This window comes from Cavia porcellus, unplaced genomic scaffold (assembly GCF_034190915.1).
Source record: "Cavia porcellus strain 051 isolate PalLab524CR breed Dunkin Hartley unplaced genomic scaffold, mCavPor4.1 scaffold_3, whole genome shotgun sequence".
Lineage (NCBI taxonomy): Eukaryota > Metazoa > Chordata > Mammalia > Rodentia > Caviidae > Cavia > Cavia porcellus.
In genome coordinates, this window is record NW_026947486.1 from 33,577,095 (window position 1) to 33,596,850 (window position 19,756).

A 19,756-nucleotide genomic window follows, 5' to 3' on the forward strand; every position below is an offset into this window, starting at 1 on the left:
GGTCCCAAACTAGTTGGGTTTGGGGGAAGGGAAGGGGGACACTCCGTCCCAGCTGTCCAGCCTCTGGGATCTATGGTGCCCACTTGTTTAGAACTCCAGTGTCCACCAAACACACCTGAGAGCAGGGAGGCCATTGCAGTCCCACTCAGCATTCATGTTATTCTTAAATTAGTCTTCTTTTCATGATCTATGTTTTTGGATACTCCCTTTTGTTTTTATGCTCCCTTTTCTTAAGGTGTCTTTCAGTAGTTGATCTTTGAAATCATAATTGTCTTGAGTTCGGAAATCAAGTCATCACACTGGTCAATTGTGCTGCTCGTATTTTCAATAGGAAATTGAATCTCTTGGATTTCTAATTGAATACTTTCATGGACTCTAATTCTTTGGTAAACTGATATTGATATTTGTAGGGTTTTTTAAAAGCTTATCTACATTTTATTGGTATCTTCTGAAAGCTCCTGCATCTTTTTGGTTATTACTTCCATTGCTTATTTAGTTATATCTTTCTAATTACACTGAATACTTCTTCCAGTTTGCTTTGTTATACTTTCATGTAACTCAGAGATATGACTTATGATGTTCTACTCCTTAGTGCCCCCTGGATTGGCTTCATGGGAGTTTTGAATTTGAGAAGGCATTCTGTCATGTTTTCCTCTCATGTTACTATTGTATTTTAATTTGTTTTGCTTCATATTGAGGTTTGTGCATGCTTATAGTCTAAAGATTTTGCTGCTTGTGTGGTAATCACTTTGGTTGCTTTTTATAGATGCAATTTGGCTGTGGCTACCTATAATCCTTTGCCACAGCTACAATGTTTGACCACCTTGGTTATTTTGGGAGGAAAGAATGCAGTGCAGTTATCTCAACAACCAATTTCTGTGGAAATATACTGTAGTATACTTAATGGTGCAATGGAAATCTGTGTATTGTGTTACAGAGAAACAGCAACAATAATGCAGTTCAGTAAATGTAAAATGAAGCAGCTCAAATAGTATCTTCCAAGACAAGGTATATATTATCATGCAATAAGAATCAGTTATGCCTGTAATTCCAACACTTTGGAAGCTGAGGTTCAAGGCCTAGGCTACACAGTGAGCTCAAGGCTTGCCCCTGAACAACATAGCAAGACCCTGTCTCAAAAAAAAATAAAAAAGAAAACAATTGTGTACCACCTTTAATCCTAGAGAAGAAATTAGCATTGTTACATGAAGGGAACTCAAGTATCAACTTGCCAGTAATGAAAAGCTCAATCTCCATTAATGGTAAAGAAGAATTCAGCAGTAATTTTACAGGGTTACCTAACCAAGGATTAACACAAAATTATGTTTATTCTATTAAACATGTAGGATCTTGTAGTGGGTGACTGCAAGGGAAAACCTTAAAACATAAAAACTATGATATTAGAGGAAGTAGAGAAAAATAGCACACATGATTTCATTGGGGATCATAAGTATATTAACAGAAATACATAAATGTAAGAGAAAAGACAGGCAATAAATTCAAGATAAAAGAATAAAGGAAGAAAATAAAAATTACATAAAATATAAATTGAAAGAATTAAGGAAAGAAAATTAAAAGAAAAAAGGAAAAGAAAGAAAGCGATAAGAAGCAAGGCACAAATAAAAACATTTCCCAGTCCTTGGAGACTCAGAAAGAAGACAGGAGGGAAGGAAAGAAGTAATAAAGAAAAACAGATACAACACAAAACAGTCCAAAAAAAAAAAAACAATGAACACTCAAATTCCTACGCACACAAAAAGAATTCCAATCACACAAACCAATAAAAATTAAATAAATACATATTTTTTTTTAAAAAAAGACATTTCTCTGTGATTTTCAAAATGTGATTTCCTTTCAGGCCTACAGTATTCAGGCAGTGTCCAATTCAAAACATGCTCCTGTTCTCATTTGCCAGTAAAGAACATAGTAAAGAACACAAATCTGTCCTGGATGCAGTCACCAGAAAACAGGCAGTAGAAAAAGGGTAGTGGTGCCATTTTGGTGCTTTCAAATCTACTGAGATTTAGGCTTGGCTTGGTCTCTAGCTGTGAGTGGGGCCTGGGCATTTTATTGTAAAATCTCAGCAAAGTACGGAAGCATTTTATTGCCTGTCCAGGCTCACTGACAATGGATACCTCCCATGGCTGTCCCTTAGCCAGTCACTGTGGGAGCATAAAACTGTGAGCCCTGAAGTGCAACATAATCTGATACTGCTTTCATGCTCACACACATTAGGACTATCATCCATTCTTAAAAACTTCACCCATTTGTCATTATGCAGTGTATCTTTACTCATGATCACTGCCTGGATTTTAGCTTTGCTTTGTTTGAACTTTTTTAAAATTAAGTTTATTGGTACAATTTAGATATACACAATAGTATTCCTCATAGGGAATTTGCACCTGTACATAATATAAATTGATTCTTTTTTTCCCATTCCCCTTCACTCTCTTCAACCCCTCTTCTTTCCTTATTTACAATGTTTTTTTTTCATTTTATATTTCATTTTTTAATTTTTTTTCTTTTCCCATTCTTCCTTTCCATCTCCTCTTACTGATTCCCTTTTCCTTTTGAATAATTTCTTCCTATTTCATGATGTGTATTATCAATTTTCATTCTTATTTTCATTTTCAGTTTCTCATATCAGAGAGACTATGTGATATTTGCACACATGTTCAATTTATTTCACTTAAGAGTATGGTCTCAAGGTGCATCTATTTAGCTGTTAAAAGTCTCAAGGTTATCCTTACGGCTGAATAGTATTCCACTATATGAAAAACATATTAGCATACCTCACAGAACTAGAGAAAACATCCATAAAATTCAATTGAAACCAGAGGAGACCTGAAACAGCAAAAAAAAAAAAATCTGGGCAAGAAAAGCAAGGCAGAGAACATCACAATTCCTGACGTGAAATTACATTATAAACCTACTGTGATGAAAAATACCATGGTACTGGCAAAAAAAAGGATCACTGGAAGAAGCTTATAAGACACAGAGACAACTCCAAACACACTCAGCCACCTTATCTTTCTCGTGACAAAGAGCTAAACATATTCTCTGAAAGAAAAATAGGCTCTTTAATAAATAGTACTGTGAGAACTGACTTTCCCCAGCCAAAATTTGAGATCTATTTGTATCAACATGCACTAAATTAAAATAAAAATGAATCAAAGATCTAAATATTAAAAAGGAAGCACTAAATCTGCTGGCAGTGAAAATAGGTTGAATTCTTGAAGACATAGGTATAGGCAAAGATTTCATGAACAAAACCTGATTCGTGGGAAATATAATGGATCATCAAGTGAGATCTTATCTTGTGAAAAAGCTTTTGTACAGCAAAAGAAATCATCAGTAGAGTGAAGAGGCAACTGGTAGTATAGGAAAAAATTTTGTCAGCTGTTCCTAAAAAAAAAATGACTAATATAAAATATATAAAAACTCAAAAACCTCATACCCTCCAAATTTAAAGGCACATACTATGATATGCTTTTTCTATCCCTTTAACCTACATGTATCTTCATATTTAAAGTAGCCTGCCTGCAGACTATGAAATATTTTCATGTTTTAAAGTTGCCCAAAGTTCCTGGATAGTCTCTTCTGAGTTTTACCTGATATTTTTCTGTTTATTGTTTGTTTGGTTGGTTGGTTGGTTTGGTTTTGGGGGAGTTGTTTTTGATTTTAGGAGTTTGTAATGGCATATTCTCAAGCTCAGATGTTTTCTCAGCCTTATTCAGTCTAGCAATCAAAAACATTCTTCTTTTCTGACACCATTATTTTATCTCCAGAATTTTATTTTTACTCATAGAATTTTCTTCTCTGCTGATATCATCCAACTGTTCATGCATGTTAACCATTTTTCTATTACACATTTCAGCATATTAATCATATTTTTAAACTTTTGTGTTAATTTCTACATTCATAACGTATGACTATGGTTCTGATACCTGTTCCATACTTTAAAACTGGAATTTCTGTCTTGAGTATGCTATATAACATTTTGATGAAAGATGACTATGACATACTGGATGAAAGAAATAGCAGGAAATAGTGTTTAATAATATGGTAGAAATGTATGGGAAAGGAGAGTGTTCTTTACTCCTATGATTAGATTTCTCCTTTTAATGAGTCTGTTCTCCAGTACTGTGAACTTCATGAGTTTTGCTCAATTTTATCTTTCCTCTAGGGGAGACAAGATGATCAGAAGTTGCTGGGTTGGGGTATTTCCTTTTACTTTGGTCAGTTAGTCTGATAAAACTCTAAATTCCATTAAAAGTATTTTTTGTGGATCGCTGTTACTGAAGACAACAGATTCCTCTAGCATATTATTCAAAAGGCTAAATTTCCCCTGTGCTTTTGGCAGCAATAACAATTCATGAGAAAAGTGACTAGTTTGGCTCACAACACAAACATATATATATGACAAATATCATATTTCTTTCTTGCATCATATGTGCTTTATGTTTACTTCCCATTTTTTACAAAGAATATACAAATAGCATGTATTCGATTTCAAATTTTAATACAATTAGGAGACTTCTGGGAAAATGACTGAGTGGTGAGCAGCAGACAAAGAATCTCTCGAAATCTGGTATCAGACCTTGGAATGTGGCAACATGAGGAAGAGAAGGAGGAGAGAGGTAGGTCCCATGGATACAGGAAGGATCTGAACTGATACTTGAAGCCCATGAAGGGAGATAATTCATTAGTCCAGCAAAAACAAGAAACCCAGGGGCAGTCGCCCTGGCAGATGGAGAAAAACAGCAAGGAAGCAATGCAGTCCCTGCACCCATGTGCCCAGCAGAGGCCGTACTGGCAGTGGAGAAAAAGCAAAGCATCAACATTCTCCGCACACACCCTGTTTGTGGGCAGAGACCCTAATGGCAGCAGAGAAACAACAAGGAAGCAACAAAGTCCACACACTCAATGCGTTGGCAGAGGCCCTAAAGGCAGTGGAGAAACACTAAAGAGGCAACACAGTCCTGAATCCCACATGCTGGCTGATACTATACTGGCAGCAGAGAAACAACAAGGAATCCATGCAATCCAAGTACCCATAAGCTAGCAGAGGCCCTATGGGCAGTGTGCAGAAAAAGGAAAAACCATGCAGCCCCTACCTCTTGTTCACTGGTGGAAGCCCTATCAGCGGGGAGAAACAGCAAGGAAGCTGTGTAGCCTCCCTGTGTGCCAGCAGAGGACCTCTCTACTGGTAAGAAGCATCAAGGAAGACATGCAGCCACCCTGTGCACCAGGGAAGGCCCTGTTGGCTGGGGAGAACCAGCAAGAAAGCTGCCTCTGCCTTCCCCCACCTCACGGATATCCTCTAGTAAGCAACCAGATGTGACACAGGCTGAGATGATAATAACTCCAGTAAGGAAGCAACCTGATATTCAAGGCATTTGATTAAGTTTGCAAGCCTGGAACTGGTAGCCTGAGCAACTAGAGGACAAGATTATGCAGTATAATAACAATTGCAAATTTCCTACTACTCTACAACTTTTTTGTTTCATATCACTTTATTGTTCTGTTTTATTCCCTTTAAAATAAAGAAAATTTTTTAAAAACGTGGTTACTCTAGTCATGAGGATTCTACCCTCATAACATGGTCACCTCTCAGAAACCTCACTTCCTCACTTCTCAGCACCTTCACATTAATGATTAGGCTTTGATAAATAAATTTGAAAGGGCCACAAACATTGAGACTATAGAAGTGAGGGTGGTATCCATGTGGGAAAGGTCCTTAGGCTAAGCAGCCATTCAAAGATAAGGCAGCATTCCCATGAGGAAGAAGATGGGAGTAGAAATGGGAGATTGGTTATAAGGAGAATTTTTGATAAGCAAATATATTAAATATAATGGAAGTCAGGTTCCTTACTGTTATAGATAAATCTATAGTAAATTCTGTGACTTTAGATAGACTAATGGCTTTTAATATGCACACATAAATATTGAATAAATATGGATGTTACTATGTACAATCTTCAAAAATACAAAGTTCATAAGACACAGAAGCACAGGCCCTGCTCAGTGGCATGCAGGTAGCTTGGAGCTGCCACTTCTGTGCTGAAGCCCCCCACAGTGATCCATACTCAGAAGTACAGCCACAGGATTTTGCTTGGAACCTGGCAGGTTCCCACCCAGCATCCCCAAACAGTGCAGGACCTCTAACTCATCAAAGGGGTCTTGGCTGGGCCCCACCCAGTGACATCCAGGTAGCTGGGAGCAACCATATGTGAGCTGAGGCCCACCACAGAGATCCCTACCTAGCTGTGCAGCTGTAGGACTCTGTGTGGAAACTGGTAGGTGGTCACCCTGCATCCCCAAACTGTGCAAGACATCTAATCATCACTCCTGTCCTGGCTGGGCCCCACCGAGTGATTTCCAGGTAAACAGAAGCAGCTATATGTGAGCTGAAGCCTGCCACAGCAATCTCTACCTATCTGTGTAGCAATTCAACTGTTGCAAGATGATGCAAAGCAAAAAATGTGAGAGTGTCAGATGTAAATGTAAAAGGTGACAACACAAATGATAACAAAAAATATTTACAGAAATAACAAAATTTCACAAATATAAGAAAGGAAACCAATGCACAGATAAGTGAAGCATATAGAACTCCCTATTAGCCATAACTAAAATAAATCAACATGCAGACATGAAATAAACTACATCCCACAAATTCAATGTAAGAACAGAATATTAAAAGATGCTAGAGAAAAAGACACATTACTTATAAAGGAAAGCCTACTACAATCACAGTAGACTTCACAACACAAACAATGAAATCAAGAGCATGGAGTGAAGTATTTCAAATCTTGAAAAAAGCAACTTCCAACCCAGATTGATGGACTGCATAAAACTGTCCTTCAAAATTGATGAGGAAGTACGATACTTTCACAACAAAGAACAGCTGAAGAACTTCATGACCACAAAACCAACCCTGCAAAGAATACTGAAAAATGTTCTAGACAAATATAAAAACAACTACAACTCCAAGAACACCAACAGAAAAAAGCCCCTAAGCAGTGCAGACAATTAAGGAGAGGGGAAACCAAAGAAGCAAGAGCAGAAAGATGAAATGACAAAAATGAGCCAATATATACCATTTATAATGTAAATGACCTCCATTCACCAATCAAAAGAAACAGACTAGCAAAATGGATCAAGAAATAACATCCAAGCACACACTGTACACAAAAAACCCCCACCCAATTAAAAAGGAAATTCACAGATGGAAAGTCAGAGAATGTAAAACAATATTTCATGCAACAGAAACATGGAAAAAAAAAGTAGGGTAGCTGTACTGTTTGTTGACAATGTAAACATCAAAGGAAGAATGATCAGAAAAGATAAAGAACATCACTACATACTATTTGGGAGAAAACCTCAAGAGGAAGAAATAACAGTCCTGAATATATATGCACCAAATATGGGAGCATGCAGCAATATAAAACAAATATTAATAGAAATGAAAAATTAAATAAACAATAATACAATTATAAGAGGATACTTTAACACTTCTTTGACACAAAGAAACATATCAACTAGACAAAAAGTCAGCAAATAAATAACAGAATCAAGTAAAACTTGTGAACAAATAGACTTAGTAGAAGTGTACACAGTGTTTCACCCAGTAACATCAGTTTACACATTCTTCCAGCTTCACATAGGACATTCTTTTAGAATAGACCATATGCTAGCCCATAGAGCATGCTTAACTAAGTGTAAAACAATAGAAATTACCCATATATTTTATCTGATCATAGTGATATAATAGTGGAAATTAAAAACAAAAAATCTCCAAAAGCTCCAGAAACGCATGGAAATCAAATAATATGCTCCTGAACAATCAAAGGGTCATGGAAGAAATAAAAGAAGAATTTAAACAACATTTACAACTAAATAAAAATGCAAATACAACTTACCCAAAATTTTGATGCAATGAAAGCAGTCCTCACAGCGAAATTTATTGCAGTGAACTCTCACATCAGGAAAACAGAACAAACACATATAAACAACCTGATGTTATACCTCAAATATCTAGAAAAACAAGAGCAAGTCAAGTCCAAAGCCAAAAGAAGGGAGGAAATAACAAAGATAAGCAGAAAGCAAAGCAATCAAGAATAACAAAGCAAAACAAACAACTAATGAACAAAAAATTTGGTTCTTTGAAAGAATAAAGAAAAATGATAAGCCACTAGCCAATCTTATTTTAAAAAGAAAACAAAAAACTCAAATTCATGCAATAAGGAATGAAAATGTTAAGATCCCTAAAGACCCTGTGCAAATACAGATGATTATCAATACCTACTTGGAAACTTTACTCTCATAGGTTGGATAACACAGAAGAAATGGACAAATTCCTAGAAACATGAATAAACAAAGCTGAATCAAGAAGATGTAAAACTGCTAAATAACCCAATTTCAAATGCAACTGGAACCTTAACAAAGAAAAGACCATGTCCTCACGGATTCACTGCTGGAATTCTACAAGAAGAAATTCAAGGAAGACTTAATGCCAACACTCCTCAAACCCTTCAGTGTAACTGAAAGGGAAGGAACTCTCCCTAACTCATTCCTGTAAAGAAGTATTAATCTAATAACAGAATCAGACAAAGTCCCAACCAAATAAGAGAACCACAGGCCAATCTCCCTAATGCACACAATGCAAAAGTTTTCAGTAAGATACTAGTAAACAGACTGCAGAAGTTATCAAGATTATACACCATGATCAAGTGGCATACATCCCAGGAATGCAGAGATGGTTCAAGATATGCAAATCAATAAGCTTATAACATCAGAGCAATAGAGCCAAAGATAAGAATCACATGATCATCTCAATAGATGCAGAAAAAGAGTGAAAAGAAAACCCATGAATTGGGAAAAATCCTTAGTCATCTGTCCTGCACACAAAGCACTTCTATCTAGAATATATAATAAATAAAAAAAAATCAAGTCACCAAAATTTAAAACCCAATCCAAAAATGGGCATCTGAGATGTACACTTCTCAGATGAAGAAATACAAATGGCAAATAAATACATGAAAACATGTTCAACATCACTAGTCATTAGAGAAATGAAAATTAAAACCACACTGAGATTCCATGTCAGTCCAGAAACAATGGCCAGGATCAAGAAAACCACCAATAACAAATGCTGGAGAGGCCGTGGGGAAAAAGGAACACTTCTGCACTGTTGGTGGGAGTATAACCTGGTGCAACCACTGTGGAAATCAATCTGGAGGTTCCTCTAAAATGAGATTGGAAGTCCCATTTGACCCAGCTATTCCACTTCTAGGCATATTTCCCAAAGAACTGAGAACGTCCTATCATGATGATATGTGTGCACCTTTGTTTACAGCAGCAAAATTTGTAATAGCTAAATGGTAGAAATAACCCAAATGCCCACCAGTGGAGGAATGGATAAAAAAGATGTGGTACTTTTATATGATGGAATACTATTCAGCTATAAAGAAGGACCATATTGAGGCTTTTACAGGTAAATGGATGTGACTTGAGATCATTCTCGTAAATGAAATAAATCAAACTCACATATGTAAATACTGTATTGTCTCCCTAGTATAAGATACTGAAAGAGTAATTAAGTAAGTGCACATACATACATCAATAAATATTGTAAAAGGGAGAGAAACTGCTCAAATGTGAAAAAATAACTCAGATAGGGAAAAGAATAAAAGAAAGAAGATAAACGAAGTAAGTTATAAATTTGTATATATACACTTACAATTACTAAGATGATTATACAACTAATTCTATTAATTCTTGAAACAAAACAGATAATATTCATAGAATTAGATCAAATTTGCATGACTATATCTGTCAATTTGAGTAAGATTTTTAAAGATAACTATGCAAAAGAATAAAAAATATTATGTTCCTATCACCTTGTGTTGAAAGCATAGTTTGTTATTTTGGGGGGCTCTTAGTCATAGTTATTTATCTGTTGTTTTGTTTTTCCCCCTAGTAAATAAAGAATAGATGTGCATGTAAAGGCTGATAAATGACTAAAACTTCACCTAAAATTTACAAAACCTGATTTTATTATGTGTGATAGTATGAACAAATGCTCTCAGGAAAACGAACCAGCATGGTAGCCATTGATGATTTCCTATCATTTTGATTCAAAAGCCAATAATGCTATTATGCTTGGTTTTGTTTGATTTTTGTGTACTTTCAATTATTTGATTTCAGTATGTATGAAGATATAGACAGCTATTTTGAAGAACACAAGAGATATTATAGTATAGCCATTATTGATTTCCTAATGTCTGGTCTTAAAAGCATTTAAGGCTCTCATTCCTGTGCTTTGATTCCTATTATACTATTTTGATTCATAGGTACCAGGTATCAAACTCACAACTTTGCGCTTGACAGGCAGCTTAAGGAACTGAACTAAATCCCCAGACCTGTAGTAACTTATTGTGTGTGAAGATATGGAAAATTATTTTGAAGAAAACAAGAGACATTATGGTAGCTTTTGTAGATTTCCTGCTATCTTTTTCTGAAACTCTAGTTAATTGCATTGCTTTACTCTGCTCTGCTTTATTCTGCTTTGTTTTGTTTTGCTTTGTTTTAGTTTCTTTGAAATAAAATTTTTTAAAAACATAAAAAATGTAAAAGTCACAGAGTGTAGAAAACTACTCAATTCAGAAAGAGCCTAAAGAAATATAATACCTAAACACAGCACCTTATTATGAACATTTATTTTTTCCATAAACAACATTATTGAGATAATTAGTGGAGTGTGAATGGGATGTAAGCATTACATTACTTTATCACTATTAACTTTAATATTTATGTTTTGTGATGATTTAAGACAATATTTTTGTAGAATATTCATATTTAGGGATGCTAAGATATCAGCTCAGCAATTTACACCCAGAATTTATTGTTTAGAAAGTTACTTGAGGCCAGGCATGTTGCTGCACACCTGTAATCTCAGTGTTCAGGAGGCTGAGGCAGGAGGATCATCCTGAGTTCAAGGTCAGCATGTGCTCTCTAAGCAAGTTCAAGGCCAATCTGTACTACATAGTGAGATCCTGACTCAAAAAAAGAAAAGGAAAAGTTATTTGAAGTATACATGTAACTTTCCTTAAATTTGTGCTGGTTTCAAAAATTTATGAATGAAAACAAAAAGTGCAATTTGTTTTCCCTTTAATACTATAATACCAAGGTTGACTGAAGTGTGCAATTAGAACTATCTAACAGTATCCGATTTCCCTAGTTGGTTCACTCTCTCACTTCTTGAGATTAGTATTTCACATTTGCTCTCTCCCCAAATCTTCAATTCGTTAAAACTTCCTGTCTTTCTTATTCTAAGTTGATGGCCCTGATACTAACATCAAAGTAAAAGCTATAAAAGGAGAACTTCATCATCTTTTGTGAACAAAGTTCCTTGTCATACTTATACTGACAGATTATATCTCCTACCCTGGTATAATTGACACCTGCTTTTGTTCCCAAGCTCACATTCTTCATTTGCACAGTGAATCTCATTTTTCTTGTATCATGAATATTTTTCCTCTCTACTGGATAATTCCTTCCAGCATACAAGCATTCTCTACTCTGTATCTTTTTTTAAAAAGGAAACATTTCTGCTTCCATCCATTTCTTTGCTTCACTTCACAGAAAATTCCACCAAAGAATCATCTATTCTCCCTTATTCCATCACCTTAATGCTCACTATCTTCAACTTATTACAGTTAGTCTTTTGATTTCAAATCTTCATAGGAATCTCTCACTAAGGTCACCAATAATCTCCATATTAACAAAACTTACTGTTAATTCTTCATTTTACTTGATGTCTCAGCAACATCTATGCAGTTGATCATTCTTTTTTCTGGAAACAAGTGCTTCACTTGGGTTTCACGACAATCATTTTCCCCCTGTATTATGAGCCTCAATCCTTGCTTCAAGATGGATACAATTTAATATATAAGTTGTTTTGTAAAGAAAGGCAGACCTCTGGTGCAAAGCCTTGGCAAATCCAACTTCTATTCCACAACCAGTAAACCATTTTGTTTTTCTTTTATTTCTCTTTATAGATTCTTTAGTTTTCTAATTATAAATATGGCAATGTGCCAAGAATAGTGCTTTTCATTCTTCTTCTCTGGATATCCTCATTTCTTATGAAATTTTGTCTCGTGGTTTTAAATACATTCATAATCTAATGATTACCAAATTTTAACACCATCCTTGAAATATAAATTTACAAGTCTAATGATGTACTAGGTATCATCACTTAAATGCCCTCAAATTTAACATAACTACAACATAATATTTAATTTTAACCTCCAGCCCCACCAAATCTGGTCATCTTTTAGGACCTCCCTTTTCTGCTGCCGGTGCCAACACTTACTTTATTGCTCAGTCTAAAACCTATAGAACTACCCTTGATTATCTTTCTCTGGTACTCCAAATGCAATTCACCAATAACAAATATTGTTAGTTTGACTTTTAAAATATATCCCACATCTTTGGAAGAAGATGTCATAATCCACCTTCCTGTATCTCCCTTCCAAATACTCTAAAAATAATTGAACAGAAAACAAAAGGCGAGTCAAAAATATGAAAACAATGTTTGGAACCTCATGCTTTGAGGGATAACAATTACATGACAACCCACAGTTTTCTTTGTATCTATAAATATCCTAGAATGGGAACCAGGGTGGCCTGCATCCATGAAGTGCAAAAGTAACACCAGTATATTTCTACATTGAGTTTGCATCCAGTCCGAGAATATTATTCAGATGTCCTTGCTCTTGATTGGATGCTATCGTAACCATCTCCTGTAAATGAACCAGCATTCCTGCATCAAAAAAGACTGCAATGCAGTGAATAGCTATCTAGTGTTCTTTTTTTTTTCTTCTTGAAGCCCTAAGATCTCTAAAAGTTTGCAAAAGTGTACTGTACCTTCTAAGGCTTTACTGACACAGTATTTTATTAAACTAAATGACATATCGGCAGATGAGGTAGCATATTTGGGTTTAAACTATAAAATAGGCATTCACAGGCATTTTTTCTCACCATATCTGAAATTTGTAGTTTTACATAATTCATAGGTGCTTTAGAAAACTAACCCCTGTGAATTTGAAACAAGAAAATCACGAAATAAAACCTGATTTATGTTTTTTGTTCTAAATACTTGGAAAAGAGAAACTCAACAGAAATACTGGGGAGCCTCAGTCTTTGCTTTACAGTAGATTGACACTTGAACATCATCTCCCTTGTACAGAGGCAGACTTAATGCACAAAACCTTAACAAGCCTAACTTTTTCTTCACAACCAGAACACCAGCAGGTGTACTGATCTGCCCACAGAAAGAACTGCAAAGTTGTGTTGCACTATACTAACTCCTGATCCACAAACATTACAGTGGCAGCCCGCAGAGCTAACAATAAATCCCCAGCAGATCAACCCAACCTTGCATTTAATGTATGTTGTATTTATAGGCTGACTGGCCAAACTGCTGTGGCAGTATCAAAATGCTGCTCTACCTTTGTCCATTCGGTACCTAGGAACCACCATTGCCTGGTACTACACCTAGTAACATAAGAAGTCTCAGTTCCACTGGCTTCTCTCACAACTCCTATAAGAAAGGATAGCTCAGTGACACCAGATAGCCCAAGAAAGTGCCATATGCCCCAGCAGTTGACATCAATAGTAAATGAGCAAGATGCACAGTAGTGTTAGCGAAAAAAAAGCAGATCAGACTAACATAGAAATGACTCTGAAAATGGTTCAATGATAGTATTATCATTGACCCTGAAACCCTAAAATTAGGCCAGGGTCTGTATTCTAAACCTGAAACAGATGAGTACCTGATTTAAACAAGATCAAGAGATTTCCAAAACATTAACAAAATGTCCAATTTGCAACAGAAAACACATTCTTTATATTAAGAATTAGGAAAATTACAAATTGAGTAATAGAAGACAATTAACTAAACAAAAATATCAAGATAATGTATATTAAGGCTTTAAAACCAATGTCATAAAAATGCTTCAACAAGTACCTAAAATTTGATTGAAGCAAATGGAAAAAGTAGAAGCCATCAGTAAACAAAGGAGTTAAGTTTTTGAAAAGAATCAAATACAAACTACAGAACTATAAAATATAGATGTTTTGTTAAATTACTAGATGTATTCAGTAATTTAATAATTCAGTAATTTCATATCTACTAAAGTAGATACGAAAAAGAATACAATCAGTGAAGTTGAAGACACATCGGTAAAATTTACTGAGTCTTAACAAAGAGAAAAGAGACCATAAAAATAAAAACAACAGACCCTAAAGAATCCAAAGAGCTATAATAAAACACCTAGCATTTGTATGTAACACTCAATTCTGGGAAATAAGAAAAATGTGTTCAAAGAGCAAAAGGAAACAGAAGATAAAAGGAAAATAAATAATTAAACAGTTAATTGGTGATGTCAGAATTGCAAGTCTGGTATTTCCCTTTCTCAAAATGGGAACATAAACTCAACAAATCATATATAGACTAATTCCCTTTAAAAATCCAAAAACCAATTAACAGGTTCTGCATCAGCATCAAGCCATGCACATGGAAGCCAGAGGAAGATTTATGTTACTTACTTGTCATGATTTCTGCCAATCTCAGCACAATGCAATCAGGAGAAAACTCTCAATTCTTGGCTTCTTCCTGGGAGAAAAAAAAAAAAAATACTGAAATATATGTCCCACATGCAGATGTTTAGGGCAAGAAAAGAGTTGAGGAACTGAGATGTGTCTTGCTTGAATCTCAGTATTAGTGGAAAGGGATGCCAAGTTGGGAAATACTAAAAATAAAGGCAAAAGTTTGGACTAGAATGTATTCACTCGTGTAGCACATCCTTCAAGCACAGAATGGAAAAGGAAGGTGAAAGCTCTCAATCCTTAGCTTCTCCTTGGAGAAGAACAGAATTGAAGCATGTGCTCAAAATGCTATCCTTTCCAGGAGCTTCTGAAGAGACTGGTTTACATCTAACTTGCTCCAGAAGGGTGACAAGATTCAAAACACTTTGAGTATCTGTGGGCCTCTAAGAATTATTTAAAGGTCTGGGTTATATGCTGCAGCTCTTCAGGAAATGTAGTAAATGTTTTAATACAGCTCAGTGGTCTCTCCTTGGGGTAAGTGGAGAAAGTGGGCACTTACTATACAATATTCTTTTTTTAAAGGAGTTCCTCACAAAAATTTTTTGTTGTTTCTTTGTCTGTTTGATTTAACAGATTCATAGCACTGGTGAAACCCAGCATACTCAACAAGCTTGGACAGAGAAATTCCAAAGAATATAAACTATCAAATAGACACCAGGGAATAAGAGATTATGAACTGGAAAAAGAAAGAAACTAGTAAATCCATTCTATTCTGGAATTTACATGCACAAGTTTGGAGAGCATCCATAAGAAAGGTCTCAAATGCTCCCAGAATCTCCCATCAGGTTCACTGATGGAAGCCTTTCCCTGATGAAGCCAGTAAAAAGATCTGGAGAAGTGGCCATTTTGCTAAACACAAAGTTATAAAACTCAAGAAGGAATAAGAAATTATAGCCAAAACAATGGAATAAAATAAATCTCAAAAAAAATTAAACAAAAGAAAAAGCAGTATACAAATTGTTTGACACAAAGACCCCAGCACCATATGCTGAGGGCACACTGTGACTAGCTGCAGTCCAGAAGCTCTGAACTATTCCCAGGCAGATGTAGGGACCCAAGGTTTGGAGAATTTGAGCTCCATCCAGCAGAGCACAAGGCTCCAGCACCATAGTTCAAAGGTGCACACTGGCTACCATAAGGATATCGGAGGATTGAGGCTCTCTCCAGCACAGCATTCTAGTGTAATCAATTAGGGGGATACCTGGCCAGCCACATGGTTCCCAGTAGAAAATGAAAAAGTGAAACTGCAAGATGCAGTCTCAGTGCACCAGCCCACCAAGAACAAACCGAAGAGATGTTTAAATGGAAGAAACTGGAAATCACACAACTGAATTTTCTGAAATGATAGCAACTGAAGTACACAAACAACTCCATGAAGCTGTAGAGGAAATCAGATCATAAATAATTCCTCATGTTAAAAAAGTGAAATGACAAACATTATGAAAGAAATGCTGTATACATCTAAATAAGATCTACATAAAAATGGAGGAACACAAAATGAAGAAAACCTTGAATGAACAATATAAAATGGAATTAGAAGGCATGAAACAGATTCTAAGTAGTAATCAGAAATTAAAATTTCTGTTGAAAGTTGGCAAAACCACCTCAATGAACATAAAGATAGATTTTCAGAACTAGAAGACCAGATTGCAGCTACTGAACAGGAAAGGAAAGATTTTTTTTTAAATAACAAGGAATAAGGAAATAACAATTCAACACTTATAAGATGATGCAAAGAAAAGCAATATAAGATTAATATATTTAAATGAAAAAGAAGGGGACAATGCAAATGATATCAAAAGACTATTTACAGAAGTAACAGTTGGAAAGTTTCCAAACATGGGAAAGGAAACTGACATACAGATGAGTGAAGCATATCAAACTCCAACTAGCCATAAACAAAATAAATCTACACCCAGATATATAATAAAAATCCTAGAAATTCAACATAAGAACAGAATATTAAAAGCTGTTAGAGAAAAGAAACAAATTGAATATCAAAGAAAGCCCATTAGAATTACAGCAGACTTCTCAATACAAATAAAGAAATCAAAAAAGTGTGGAGTGAGCCATTTCAAACACTGCAGGACAACTACTTCCAACCCAGAATGATGTACTGTAAAAAGCTATCCTCCAAAATCAATGGAAAAATTAGATACTTCACTGATAAAGTACACGTGAAGAACTTGATAACCACCAAAAGAACCCTGCAAAGAATACTCAAAGATATTCTAGATAGGCATAAAAATGACTACAACTTCAAGAACATCAACAGAAAGAAAATACCACACAATGCAAACAAGTAAGCAGAGTGGAAAGGTAAAGAATCAACAGCAGAGGGGCTGGGGATTTAGCTCAGCAGCATAAGCACCTGCCTTGCAAGCAGGCGGTCGTGAGTTCGATCCCTGGTACCGATAAAAAATGAAAATGAAAAAAGAAAAAGACAAAAACAAAAAGAATCAACAGCAGAAAGATAACATGATAAGCCAATATATAATCACACATAATCATTAATGTAAATGGCTTCAAATTACAATTAAAAGAAATAGACTGAAAAAATGTGTCAAAAAAACAACATCCAAACTTATGTTGTATACAAGAAACCCATCTAACCCAAAAGGAAATTCATAGACTAAAAGTCAAAGGATAGAAAACAATACTTCATGCAAAAGAAACTCCAAAAAAGCAGGAGTATCTTCAAATCAAAACTTCAAATCAAAAATGATCAAAACAGATAAAGAAGGTCACTACATACTGGTGATGGGAAAACTTCAAGAGGAAGAGAAAGCAACCCTAAATATGTATGCACCAAATACGGAGCATGCAATATAAAACAAATATTAGTAAAATGGAAAATCAAATAATCAACAATACAACTATAACAAGAGACATTAATAGCCCATAGACACAAACAGACAGATCAATGAGGCAGAAAATCAGAAAAGAAATAAAAGAACTGAATCAAACTTACAAACAAATGGACTTAACAGACATGTTTAGTGTTCCACCCAACATCAGAATATATATTCTTCTCCATATCGCATAAGACAGTCTCTAAAATAGACCATATAATAGCCCATAAAACATGCTGAAGCAAATGCAAAACATGCATATAATTTGAACATACTGATATAAAACAGGAAATTAATGACAAAAGAAAATGCAAAAACTACATAAACACATGGAAATTAAATGATCACTGGGTCATAAAAGAAATTAAACAATATGTACAAGTAAATGAAAATATAAATGCAAATGATAGGAATATGTGGGATGCAACAAAAGCAGTCCTCAGAGGGAAATTCATTGTGATGAGTGCTCAAATCAAGAAAGAAGAAAAAACATTAAAAAACAAAATGATGTTACATCTCAAATATCTAGAAAAACAAAAGCATGTTAAGACCAAAGCCAAAAGCAGAGAAAAAATTTTAAAGATTAGAGTAGATATTAGTGCAATAAAGACTAAGAAAATACAAAGAATTAACAAATCAAAAAGATGATTCATAAATGAATAAACAAAATCGATAAACCACTAGCCAATCTTATTTTTAAAAAGAAAGAAAGAACTAAAATTCATGCAATGAGGAATGAAAATGTTAAGATCACTACAGATCCTGTGCAAATATAGATGATCATCAATACCTACTTGGAAACCTTTACTCTCATAGGTTTGATAACACAGAAGAAATGGACAAATTCCTAGAAACATATAAATTAACAAAGATGAATCAAGAAGATTTAAAACTGCTAAATAACCCAATTTCAAATGATATTAGAACCTTAACAACAAAGAAAAGCCCAGGTCCTCATGGATTCACTGCTGGAATTCGACAAGTTGTTCAAGGAAGACTTAATGTCAACACTCCTCAAACCCTTCAATGTAATTGAAAGAGAAGCAACTCTCTCTAATCCATTCCTGGAAGGAAGTATTACTGTAATAACAAAACCAGACAAAGTACCAACCAAATAAGAGAACTACAGGCCAATCTCCCTAATGAACATAGGTGAAAAGTTTTCAGTAAGATACCAGTAAGCAGACTGCAGCAAGTTATCAAGAAGATTACACACCATGATCAAGTGGCATACATGCCAGAAATGCAGGGATGGATCAACATATGCAAATCAATAAGCTTAATATATCTTAGCTATAGAGCCAAAGATGATAATCACATGATCATCTCAATAGATGCAGAAAATGCTTTTGGTAAAGTCCAAACACATTCATGACAAGAACTCTATGGAAAATTGGAATAGATGGTCTATAACTCAATCTGGTAAAAGCCATCAATGACAAACCAACAGTCAACATCATATTAAATGGTCAAAATCTGAAAGATTTCACTCTAAAAATCAGAAACAAGACAAGGCTGTGCACTATCAAAACTCTTATTCAAAATAGTATTGGAAATATTAGATGGAGCAATTAGACAAGGAAGAGAAATAAAAGGAGTACAGAAAGGAAAGGAAGACATTAAATTGTCATCCTTTGCAGATGACATGATACAGAAGACCATATATAGGAGACTCTGTATATACATGGTCAATTCTATAGATGCAAAAAATGCTTTTGATAAGGTCCACCATTCATGTATGATAGGCAACTTACAGAAAATTAGAATAGATGGTGTTTCCATCAATATAATAAAGACCATTTATGACAAACCAACAGCCAATACCATACTAAATGGCCAAAAATTGAAGGCCTTTACTTTAAAATCAGGCACAAGACAAGGATGTCCCTCAGCACCACTCCTATTTAATTCGGTACTGGAAATACTGGTCAGAACAATTAGACAAGAGAGAGAAATAAAAGGAGTAAAGATAGGAAAAAAAGAAGTTAAATCATCATTATTTGCAGATGACATGATACTCTACATAGAAGACCCCAAAAACTCCATTGAAAGACTCTTAGATATAATAAATAAATTCAGCAATGTAGCTGGATACAAAATTGATAATCAAAAATCAATTGCATTCCTATACTCTAACAACAAAATCACTGACAGAGAAATAAGAGAAGCCACACCCTTCACAAAAGCAACAAAAAATGAAATATTTAGGATTACTCTCACATAAGAAGTGA

The 19,756-nt window shown here is 35.0% G+C and overlaps 1 protein-coding gene across 17 annotated transcripts in view; it reads right to left on the bottom strand.

Moving 5' to 3' along the window:
• The window catches only part of Zc3h12b (zinc finger CCCH-type containing 12B), a 579,255-nt gene that overhangs the window by 445,888 nt on the left and 113,611 nt on the right, over nt 1-19,756 (bottom strand). For all 17 annotated transcript variants that reach the window (XM_063246006.1, XM_063246001.1, XM_063246004.1 and 14 more), the window contains one exon: nt 14,614-14,680. The gene's annotated coding sequence lies outside the window, so the exon portion shown is untranslated. The remainder of the gene's footprint in view (nt 1-14,613; nt 14,681-19,756) is intronic.